The 13079-nt window shown below is 36.8% G+C and overlaps 1 protein-coding gene across 1 annotated transcript in view; it reads left to right on the top strand.

Moving 5' to 3' along the window:
- The window catches only part of TMEFF2 (transmembrane protein with EGF like and two follistatin like domains 2), a 227401-nt gene that overhangs the window by 75656 nt on the left and 138666 nt on the right, over window positions 1-13079 (top strand). The gene's annotated exons all lie outside the window — the stretch shown is intronic.

The raw sequence follows: 13079 nt of genomic DNA, 5'->3' as shown, positions 1-13079 counted from the left end.
CGTAATAGAGATAATAAGGAGAGTGTTCATTAAGTCCAAAGGCATCTTCAATAATTACCACTTATTATTGGCTAACAATTTAACATGTCCTGTTCAAATAGAAGTGGTTAGAATTAAATGCAATGAAGATCGATGCACTAGAGAGGAAAAAAATACCTTGAGGAGATGGAAAGATTGGTAAGAAGGGCAACCAGCAACACATCAACATAGCAGAGAGGGATTTGCAGGATTAGCCTGCAGGAGAGTACGTATGAACCAACTCTATGGTTCTATTGATTTTTTTAAAAGTGCACTTTAGGATCCAAAAATAAAAATATAGTGCAGGGACTCATACTAATTATTTATTGCACATAGTTTCCATTGATGCATTTGTGCATAAATGTAAACTGTGTAACATAAAATTGTCTATTTTAGCCATTGTTAGGTGTACAATCAGTGGCATTAATTACATTCACAAAATTGTGCAGCCATCACCATTTTCTATTTCAAAAACATTCCGATCACCCTAAACAGAAACTATCAATTAACAATAACTCCCCACTAAAAAACTCTAATCTGCTTTGTGCTCTCTGAACTTGCCTACATAGTCTAGATTTTTCTCGTAAATGGAATCATGTAATATTTGCCCGTTTGTGTCTGGCTTATTTCACTTGTCATAGTGTTATCAAAGGTTCATCCATCTTGTAACATATATCACAGCTTCATTGCTCTAGTACAGCTGAATACTATTCTGTCTGTACATGGATGCTACATTGTGTTTATCTATTCATTTGATGAACAATTGGATTGTTTACACCTTTTGACCTTTGAGGCTAATGTGTGATGAACATGGTATACAAGTGTCTGTTTGAGTCCCTATTTTCAATTATTTCAAGTGTATACTTTGATATGGAGTAAAAGTACTGAGGTGTGTGATAATTAGGTTTAACCTTCCAAGGAATTGCCAAATTATTTCACACAGCAGCTGCACCATTTGCACATTTGCACCCGTAGTGTGCCATAGCCTTCTCCCTGATGCTTTTCAAAAATAGTAGTGGTTTAATGCTTAACAATTTAGGATTGCTATAGAGAATTCATTGTAATGGGTTAACAAAGATTATTAAAGGATTTAAAAATGAAAGTTATAAGGCATAGAACAATGACCTGGGAATTGTTTTTGTCTAGAGAGGGCTATGGAATTGTCTAACATCCATTTTTATTGCAAGAAGATTTATGTTTAAATAAAATCTTGTCCATCCTACAAGTAGATTATGCAAACATCCTTTATGAATATGGTATGCAATTCAAATTGTTGTTAGGGTCACCAAAAGTTGTTTTGATTTAACCACTTATTTTATTTGTCATATCCAAGCTCTGTTTCACCAGAAGTACCCATTTTGAGCTTGCTGGCCAGATTAGAGACCTGTTTGTGAAATGAGCAGTTAATAACCAGCTGGAAAATCAATTTAAATGTTGACCTGCTTGAATTAACTAAGATAATAGGTCACTTTTATAGAGAACTGACTATTTTCATTTTCTTAATCCCGGAACAACAACAAAGTGAACTTATTTTATAACACATTGTCATTATAACATTATTAAACAGAAATTATCTGTTTTGATTTTTTTCTAAAAAAGAGGTCCCATGGTTTCTTTGGTAGAGACCCGAGAGATATTGACCAGGCAAACAGAAGATGAACAAGATGATCTATTGTTTTCACTTGTTACTTTGTGATTCCTTCACTGTCCAACACCACTTATACAATGAGGCTGTTCTCCTTGAGACAGAAGTGTTTACTGCAGCATATGCACTTACAAAGACGTATGTGGAGAAGTCACTTGAATTATTTTATTTGGGAAATTAACAGAGATCTCAGTATCTTATAAATATAGAATAAATATATTTTGAATGCATGCACATTTTCCAGGTCCTCAAAACTTTGACCCCTGTTTTGATAGACTGTTTTATCAGCACATATTATCATATCCTTTGGGCAGTTCTGCTTTAGAAAAGCTATGTTTTTCCTAATTAAGGATCTTAATTATCTGCAAATGATTGTAGCTAGCATGAGTATTTGTGCTGATACTCAGGTAAGATTTAGAGTATTGTTTAAGTCAATTTAAGAATCTTTTAAAAAAATCTCTAGTAAGAGATCAGATTATTTCCCACATACTGTAATTGAAATGAAAATTTTTTTCTGAAGATTTTTCTCTTTTACTTTTGTACAGATCAATTAAGATACCAAGATTCTTTATTTCATGTAATGCTGAACTACTCAGAATCTATGGCTCCGTTGATCTGTATAAGATTTAATAGTCCCTTGATCCTAAGTATATTTAATCTTAATAATATTTATACTTAACATAGGTAATGTCATTTCTTTATTCAGAAATTTTTGGTAGCTCCCTAATCAATAGATGACAGAGTCCAAACAACTTAGCTTTTTTTTCTGCCAGAATATTTAGACTTCATTTTAGCACTCCTTCCAGGCTTATATTTCACTATCCTTAAAAAATATTCACTATATAAAACAAAACATGTTATTTACTCCGATTCTCACCCAAGTATTTCTCATGTAACTCTCACCCTCTGGAAATGCTGAACTCCTTGACTTCCTCCATAGAAGTCCAATCCTTCCCAAATCCAACATCAAGATCAAATGCCATCATCTCTGTTTTACTTCCCTTGGTTCCATAATTGGAAAACATTTTCTATCTCCCTGGTACTGTAAGACTTTTAATCACTATTGACATACTCCTTATGTTTCGTCTAAAATAATGGTTGGGTGTTGTGTGTTTTGTTTCTTCTTCTGTTTGTGAGCTCCATAGGGTCTGAGGCCATGTACTCTTCATCTTGGGGAATCTCCCAAAGCACTAAAAAAGTGTCAAGCAGACAGGAAGTGCTTAGAGTTTGTTATTTTGGACGAATGGATTTCACATTTCAAGCATAGATTCTTTTTCAAAAGTCATTTTCAAAAGGGTATAATTTATTCTTCATTTAATAAGATAATTAACAAATTCGTAAATCATGGACCTCTTTTGAAAATGATACAAGCTGAGCACTGACGATGTTTCAGGAAAGGAACACACATGAAATGGTGGCTTTCTTACAATAACTGTTTGGTTTTATTGTCATTATCTTTTTATTGTATAAATAATAAAAAACAAAAAAAATCCACAAAAATAAAATAATTTTTATCTGCATTACCAATACCAAGATACATTTTAAAACCCCAAAGAGGAACATAGTTTATATATATTTTCCATAGTTTATGTTTTCCTGATAATGGTTTGTTGTGACCTTATTTCTGTATCGATAAATATGCTTCTCAAACATCGTGTTTAAAGAAGGTCTAACATTGCTTTATTGTTTAAATAACTCCTGTTCTTAGAAATGTCAGATCCTGGTTTTTCACGGTATCCCAATCACTTTCACCTTCATCCATGGGATTTAATCTTTATGCTCATCTTTGTTGCTTGGGATAAATGCCTACAAATAGAATTATCCTACTCAGGATACACATATAGTGTTGAAGCTACTCGTCCACATTAACAACTTGCTCTTCAAGCTTTTTTTTTTTTTTTGCCTTGTTTGCCAGTTTCTACTGCACCAAGAGTATTTTAGAGGCCCCATAGTGACTTCCTTAAACTTCCTTCTGACTCAAACTGCATTTTCTAAAGTATTTCTCAAAATTGGGACATATTATAATTCTTATCTGCTTGGAAAACATTAGCTTTAGTCCTTCCTGAAGAAAAGGCAATAGAATTAAGGATGTGATAAGGAAGGTTCTCTTTTATATTTTCCACAGATCTGAAAGTAACAAGTTTTGTAGTTACATCACGACACAGTCCTGGCAGGTAGCGAGCGGTGACTCAGTATTGCAAGTTCAGAAGTGCCAGTGGAATTGGAGAAGCATGCCATTGTATTTAGGATTCAGTATTCCAGTTCTGGAGTTACACTGCCCAGGAAAACTGCTACCTACCACTTACACTGTGGGATGTCGGACCACACACTTAATAACTCTTCGCTCCCGTTTCTGTATTCACAAAATAGACATAACAAGGGCGTCTTCTTTGAAGGGTACTGTGGAAGCTGGTGGGGTTACGGCAGAAGGTGTGTTGTCCAGCACCAGCACCCAGAAGATCTCTACAAAAGAGTGGCTGTTGTTATTTTTACCTACAGGATTTGGGAAATAGCTGCCTAAAGTACAGGTTCAGGGGTTGGTAGATATGTCCAATAAATGATTATATTTATCATACTTACTATAAAATGGATTATATTACCTAAGGGAGAAAGGGACATGTAAAAACAGTATTAAACTTAAGGTTCACTTCCATAACGCTTCATGAAATACATACATAATCAACTTCTATCTCACGAATGTTGAAATAATTTGGTAAAAAAAAAAAATTGTGTCATTTTGGAAGAGGTCAAATGAAGATTGTGTTGCTCGACATTATAACATCAATTAGACTTCTTATGAATATTTAAAGCATTCTGGTAATAATTCATGTGGTAAAATCCAAAAACAGCCTTTTCAATAAATGAAAAGTTTGCAGGTCAAATCTTTTCATGATATTCATACATATTTTCTTGTCTTAAGTTAACAGGAGGTAACAGTCAGGGTTACAATTTCACCTACAACTAACTTAAAGAAGGAAGACAGGTAAAAAGAAAAGAACTGCCTTTCATAACACAAATATAGAATTAAACTGTCAAGACTTGAAATGTTCAATAAACTACATGTAGAATAAGATTTTTAAAATTCAAATAATTTTCTTTGAATGTGATAGGAAATGAATGTATTGGCCAGAAAACTGTGACAATTAATTGCAGAATGGCTGAATTTTAATGAAAGGCTCTAAGAAAAAAAAAAAGATAAAATGAATGTGCTCTTTGCTTTTAAATCATTTACAGTTGAATAATTTATGTTATCTTTAATTCATCCAGTTAAATCATCCAAGATGAATACAATATGAATAGAAGAGGTTTAAAATTGTCAGATTTTTGCATTAAAATGTTTGCCAATAACCACTTTGTGTTTTTTAATGCTATTTTAATGGTTTTATATATTGCAGTATGAATTGGAAGTCTAGGCTAAAGTACACAATATAATGAGTTTGCAGGGTTAGAAATATCTGACCTGTATTTTCAGACTTTAAAATAAAATCTCGTATAAGTAACTTTATGTTCTCTCAAGGAAAACTAACATAACTGGAAATTATTCCGATAATCTTCCCCGAATTTAACACACCTTATTCTCCCAGTTTCTGTGTCGAAGGGTATCCTCCAACTGTTCATACCAAAAAGTTTAGCCCCAAACGCTTACCTTCTTTTTTCTCTCAAAATCCGCATCTTATCTATCAGGAAATCCTGTTAGAAGCTACATAGATCACAGACTTATACCCCTGAAACAAATAATGCATTATATGTTAATAACAAATAAATAAATAAATAAATATCTCAGGTACAAAAAAAGGGGGAGTATCATTGTTAAAAAGAAAAAACAGAAGCTCCATAGAAAACATATACGATATTCTCCCCAGTGCCTACAGCTACCGCCCCTACCTCAGCCACCACACTCTGCCTCAGTCTCGTGGACGGCTGCTTTCCTATAGCCTCTTTCCGAGCAGTCAGAGTAAAAAATAACTTTAATAAATAGATTTATAAATGTATAAATAAAACTGTGTAAATAAATGCTACACAAAACTTCCAGTGGCTTTCCATCTCATTCAGACAGAAATCAAAAGTCATGTAATGAACTTCACAACAATATGATTGTCTAACCCCTGCTATCTCTCTGATTTTGTCTCCTCCTACTCTTTTTCATTCTTCCTCAGTTCTTCAAACATGCCAAGTATGCACCCATCTCAGAGTTACAACAGCTCTGCATAAAACAAAGGCATACAATTTCATTTTCATTCTCCTTCTACCAGTGACCTCGCCATTGATTGGATTTTCACCCAGAAAACCCTGGAATCCAACTCTAAATGCTAGCAGACAGACTGCTTCATTCAAGATACAATAATCTGTGATCTATATAGTGCTCTAGCAGGTGTTTTATTTGCAGAATTTAAGGCAGGACTACCTTCTTAAATGCTTCTATTAAGAATTAGATACTGAGTCACAATTAGGGTTTTGTTAATATATAATTGGCAAAAGAACCAGACAGGATACAAAAGTCAGATCTGACCCCTCATGAAACTAAGATTCCTACAGTTCTGAAATGGAAACTGTCAGGTTTTTCCGGCGAGATAAACACAACACCAGGCGAAGTGGGTGCAAGGCAAGATTTACTAAAAACACTCTCCGGCGAAGTTTCAGGGCTCAGGAGAAGGGGAGCCCGGAAAGTTGCCCCGGGAGGAGGTGGGCACCCTCTGGCCAGGTTCCGCGACTCTGGAAAGCAGAGTGGTGGAAGTCGCGCCCAAGGCAGGGAAGAGGGGCTTTTAAGGGGTCTCGAGGGGAGCTCAGGGGTCTTTGGCAAGTTTCCCTTATTCGGATATCTCGCCTGCTCATTGGGGTCCCATTGGTCCACTGGAGCCCGGGGCGGGGGTCTCAGTTTCCTGCTTGGGCCTCTGTTCTCCTGTCCGAGCTCCGGTCTTGTGGCGGGAACTTTCGCCATCTTAAGTAGCCCTTTCTGCCAGCCCAACAGAAACAAAACAAAGACCCATTGTTCTAAGGACAGACCCATATAAGGACACATGTGTGAAGGTGAACCCAAACCCGAAAGATCCACATATCAGCCAAGATCCAAGTGCATGTATGACAGCAAATGAGAGGAAATCTAATGATCATGTCATTGATAAAGGTACTCACTGGTCAGTGGAGGCTAGTAAATGGGCATAAGGAAAGGAAAAACAGGCAGCAACTGTGCCCAGCTTGGTGTCCTCTTGTTCAGTAAAAGGATACCCCTTGGAGTCAGGAATAATCATGAGAAAACAGAATTTTAGGAAAAAATAATATCCAGGAAGACCTATTCAATGAGAAATTGAGTTATAGGGCCATAAGCATGTTTTACAGAATAATAAAACTCAGTTTCTGAGTTTCTGGGCATCCAGCTCTAATTCTAAATTAAGAGGATATCACTATTCCCATTACTTAGGTCCCGAAGTGATCCATCCTAGGATTTTGGGAAAAACCCAAGGAGACCCAGCTTCAATATTTCACACCACAGAATGCTCAAAAATAAATGATCTTCATTCTAGGAATACACTGAAGTTTGCAATTTCCCATAGGATAGTTAGAAAAATCTTCCCGGAAAGAGACATTAAAACAAAACTTAAAGATGTGAGGGAGAATGAGCCACGGAGATATCTGAGGGGCAAAGCATTCTAGGTCCTGTTTGAAGAACTACAAGACCAGTGTACCTGGGGCAGTGAAGGAGAAGAACAGGGAAAATGAGGTTGGGTCCAGGGCACATTCTGGGAGCCTCCTGCGTCCCCACCTGTGTGCTCTGCCCTCTATCGTGAGCGAGATAGAATGCTACTGCGTGGCTTTCAACAGAAGAATACATGACCTACGTAGTGACAGTAGGCTCAAAGCAGGACTTTCATTCTTGGACTAACCATTGCAAAATGACCAAAAGCTAAGTGAAGCGAATGACTCATCTTACTTGTTCTTACTTTTTAGGTGATAATAGTGTCTTACTACATAAGCTTCAATAATTTGTGTTTGTTTTATACACATGTCCCTGACATGATATTATTACTTAACATTTCAGTTCCTTCTAATTTTTTATATTAGTTGCCCTAAAGCTAAGTTAAGTCACATTTATTGAGTCTTTGTATGTACCACATACCCTGCCATATGATTTACGTGAAGAATCTCATTTATTCCTCCAAGAACTTGGAATAATCATTATCTCCATTATGTTGATAAGGAAGAGAACTTTCCACAGCATGTGCTTTGTCTAACATCAGCATAATACTTGTTTTTGTGGATCTGAGCTCTTTCTTTAGATGGACTAATATTTAGTGAGGAGAAAGTGCCATCTACCACGTTTAATAGAGTTCCAATCAAGAAGACAGAGTCTGCATCCTCAGAAGCTGGTACAGCCTGAGGAACTACCGGGGATGCAGTATAGTCCACTGATTCAGCACTTGTGCACTTGAGTCAGAATCCAGGGGCTCCTAACCCAGCTTGTCCATTTACCAACTACATGACCTCCCTTCCCTTTGGATTCTTCTATGAAATAATATTACCTAAACTAGGACTCAAGCCTAAAATTCTTTATGCTAAGTTATAATTGACATACAATATTATGTTAGTTTCAGGTGTACATGATCATGCTTCCGTATTTTTATACATCATGAAATTGTCCTCAACAAAATATTAGTAAAACAAATTCAAATTAAACTTAATACAATAAAATGATCATACACCAAAATAAAAAATAAAAATAATAAAAAATAAGTTTAAAAATTAAAAATAAAACAACTAAAATATAATTAATTAATTAATTAATTAAAGGATCATATACCATGATCAAGTGGGATTCATTCCAGAAATGCAAAGATGGTCTAACATCTGCAATTCAGTCATTGTGATCTACCACATTAACAAAATGAAGGGTAAGGATCATGTGATCATCTCACTAGATGCAGAAAAAGCATTTAACAAAATTTAGTATCTATTTATGATTAAAACTCTCAGCAAAATGTATATGAAGGGAAGATTCCGCAGCATAAGAAGGACCATATATGAGAAACACGTAACTAATTTCGTATTTGACAGTGAAAAGCTGAAAGCTTATCTCTAGGATCAGGAATAAGACAAAGTTGACGTGTCTTGCCACTTTTATTCAACCCAGTATTGGAAGTTCTAGCCAGAGCAACTGATAAAAAAATAAGTAAATAAAAGGCGCTCACACTGGAAAGGAAGAAGAAAAGCTGTCACCATTTGTACATGACGTGATACTATATATAGAAATCCTATGATCTCTACCAAAACGATTAAAGTAAGTGAATTCCAGAAAGTTGTAGGATATAAAATTAATATACAAAGGTCTGTTGTATTTCTATAAACTAGTAAGAAGCAATCAGAAACAGAAATTAAGAAAAAGATCCTATTCACAATCACACCAAAAAGAATAAAATACAAAGAAATGATCTTAACCAAGGAGGTAAAAGACCTGTATTCGGAAAACTGTGAGACACTGACAAAAGAAATTGAGATGAAAAGATATACTGCGCTCATGGGTTGGAAGAATTTACATAGTTAAAATTTTCATACTACCAAAAGGAATTTACTGATTTAATGCAATCTCTATCAAGCCTATAAGATTTTGAGTTCAATTTTAAAAGAAAGCATACAAAATTAGTTATAAAAGTGAATATTTATTGGGGCACTTGGTGGTTCAGGTGGTTAAGCCTCCAACTCTTTCTTGATTTTGGCTTAGGTCATGATTTCACAGTCTTGAGACTGACCTCTGCATGGGGCTCTGCACTCAGCAGGGAATCTGCTTGAGATTCTCTCTCTCCCTCTCCCCTGCCTACCGCACCCCCAGCTCTCTCTCTCTCAAACAAATAAATGTTTAAAAAAAAATTTTTTTGCTGGGGGGAGGGGATTTGGGAGAAGGGGGTGGGATTATGGACATTGGGGAGGGTATGTGCTTTGGTGAGTGCTGTGAAGTGTGTAAACCTGGTGATTCACAGACCTGTACCCCTGGGGATAAAAATATACGTTTATAAAAAATAAAAAATTAATTAAAAAAATTTTTTTTGCTATTTAAAACATTTACTAACTTTGATAATAAAAAAGTAAACAAATGTGAGCAGAAACTTAATCCATTATCAGGATAATATTTCCTCTGTGAACATCTATCAGAAACTTTTGTCCATGATCTAGAGTGGTATATACATTTATAATACACTTGGATATGAGCAATGCTTATAAAAACATTTTGAAAGACTAAAAGGCGTCTACATTTTTTCCATTAATTAACCTAGTTTTATTCAGATTTGTGAAACCAGAATATACTGTTACTCCAAAGGTGTAAAAAAAGTGACTCACTGTTAACCACGTGGTTTATGGAGGCATCGGCATGGAAACGAGACCCCGGCTGCTTATCCAAGCTTGACTTGTACTTGCTGATGTGATTTTGAGCAGTTCATTAAATGTCTTGTGACACAGACTCCTTAGATGTGAAAGAAGGCCATGGGATGAGACCTAAACAAGTTGAGGAAAATAAATCTTGAAATGAACATACATGTCTATGTGCTTTTAGTGCCTGAATCTGTTGGGTAGCAGCAGAGTCTCAGGCATATGATGCAATTCCGCATGCCAAACCAAGAAAATTGAGTAGAAAACCCTTTTCTTTTAAACAGCCTTTGAAGCTGCCAGTAATTAATTTGACATAGTTGTTAAAAAACTGAAGCCAATCTCTCTAAGTTGTGGGGATCTGTATATGAGCCATCTGGAACTATCAGAGAATCGGGACAATTCAAGTTATGCTTACATAATTGTGAATAAGGAAAGTAGTTTTGGTCCTAGTTCAAGGGTTTAGGAAAACTGAACATTACCAATCCAAGTGAAACACAATAGCAACAAGAGATGTACACACAAGCATACTTGGTTTGAGGGACGCCCGGGTGGCACAGTTGGTTGAGGTTGGACTTTCTGTTTCTTCTCAGGTGGTGATCTCGGGGCCATGAGATTGAGCCCCACGTTGGGTTCCATGCTCAGAACCGAGTCTGCCTGAGAGTCTCTCTCCCTCTCCTACCCCTCCTGCTCATGCTTCCTCCCTCTCCCACTAAAATAAATAAATGAACCTTAAAAAAAAATATTATTATTTGTTAAGGAATAAATCCATACAGAAACAAAAAAAAAAAGTAAAATAAAAACAAAAATACTTGTTTTGATTAAAAACCTGGACCTGAAAGCTGTCAGAGTCCCTAATGTCCCAAGCTTGCCAAAGAAGAAGTTCATGGACCTCCCTTCGAGGAGGAAACCCTAACTCACTATCGCTCAGATACCGAACATACCACAGGCATGTTGACGGCAGCAGAACGCAGTTTAGACATGAACATTGCTCACGCTCTCTCAGTTCTTACTTCTAGAGAAGAAGAAGAATACCCCATTTGTTCTCCAGATGGAAGTGGAGTCAGCTGGAATAGACGGAGGAAGGAGAGAGGAAGGGAGGCAGGTCGTCCTGGGGGCTCCTGCACTCCCGGTGTCTGCCCTGGGACCGCTACTGGCTGTGGGGGCTCCTGCACTCCCGGTGTCTGCCCTGGGACCGCTACTGGCTGTGTTTTGAGAATAGTAACCAAGTGCTAATGTAGTCTTGGAAAGTTGACATTCTTGGGTATTTCAAAAATACAATACCTCTGGTTTTAAAAACAATTCTAAACACAATTTCATGCCTGGTTTCTATTACTGAAATACTCTGAAATATTCATGTCAATTCCTTTTGAATAACTAAACGGACTAGTATTTTATCAGTTTTTTTCCAGTACTTTAAGAAAAAGTTTGCAGTCCTCACTTCGATCTACGCACTGGGTTCTGAGGATCAGCTGCCGGAAGACACGCTCTTAGAGGTCTTCCTCTGCTGCCCTTCAGACTGCGGAGGATGGCCATTTCCCTATAAGAAAAAAAATCTCCAGGAATTACAGTTTTATTGAAAAGTCAATTTAGCTAATTTGTCCTTATTTTTCAAATTTGACTTTTATCATCCAATGGAGAGAAGAGCCCAGACTGCTTCTGCTCTAGCCAGCTGCCCTGATATATACTTGATATGGGAAAACAGGGTAGAACTTTGGCTCACCTTGCGTCAGACTCTCCTATCGAATCAGGAAGCATCTACAGGGAAACTCTGTTTCTTTACACTTTACCTACTGTGACTTTAGCATTTTGGGAGCAAATTATTCTAATTCTGAATGGCAAGAAAACTGTTTTGAAAACACTAATTTTATATTGACCAAAAAATTTTAAAACTACACATTAATAAAATTTTTAAAAAGAGATTTTTTTTCACAAAGGGAGATGAGGAGTCCATTCAACTGAGACTTGGATCGAGGGTGTGTTTGCTCGGTAGACTATGACCTTACATTTCATACTACTCCCTGGATAAAAAGTCAGGTTTTTTTTATTTTTATTGTATTTTTAAATTAATATATGTATTCTTTGCTTCAGGGGCTCAGGTCTGTGCATCGTCAGTCTTACCCAGTCTGTAGCACTCACCGCTGCACGTCCCCTCCTCAGTGTCCGTAATCCAGCCCCCCTCTCTCTACTCCCGCACTCCCACCCCCAGCAACCCTCAGTTTGTTTCCTGGGATTAAGAGTCTCTTACGGTTTGTGTCCCTCCCCGGTCCCATCTTGTTTCATTTTTTTCCCTCCCTCCCCCCCTGAGGCCCCCGCCTCCAAATCCCTCATATCAGAGAGAGCATATGTAATTGTCTTTCTCCGATTGACTTATTTTGCTCAGCATAATACCCTCTAGTTCCATCCACGTCCTTGCAAATGGCAAGATTTCTTTTTTCTTCTTTTCTTTTCTTTCTTTCTTTTTTTTTTTTTTTTTTGATGGCTGCATAGTATTTTGTTTTGATTTGTTTTAGGGGTACAGGTGTGTGAATCAGCACTCTTACTTTACCTTGCTATTGTGGTTAAATTCAAGTGAGATACTATTATTTGGGGGCCACTTCCCACCCTCAGGGATTATGAAATGACATTACAGGCTATTGAATGGCAAGCACGGAGTCATGTGTATCTCACTCTTGTATTTGGCTAACTGAGGCACAGGTGCCTGTGACCTTTCTTCCTCTCGTTTCCTCTAAGCTGTTGTTTAAGCAGAGAGTGTTATTACCACTTGGATGACGTCTAAAGGTGATCACCTATAGTGTACCTATAATTATAGTCTTACACCTTCTTCACTTCTTTAAAAGAGTTTTAGGCTAACAGGAACTCTAAATGGGAATATATTTTGTCAGAGGTTTCCATAACCCAATTAAATTTAGAAATATGAGGACTGTAAAAGATACTGATAATGGAGGTCAAAGAGCACACGGAAGTACCATGGAGACACGAAGACCTGTAATTGTCTTACTCCTTCTGCTCCACCACAAAAACAAAAGCCAGTGCTTAGAACTGCAATGAAAATTTATTC

The sequence above is a fragment of the Mustela nigripes genome, chromosome 3 (assembly GCF_022355385.1).
Source record: "Mustela nigripes isolate SB6536 chromosome 3, MUSNIG.SB6536, whole genome shotgun sequence".
NCBI lineage: Eukaryota > Metazoa > Chordata > Mammalia > Carnivora > Mustelidae > Mustela > Mustela nigripes.
This window is presented reverse-complemented; position numbering and strand designations above follow the sequence as displayed.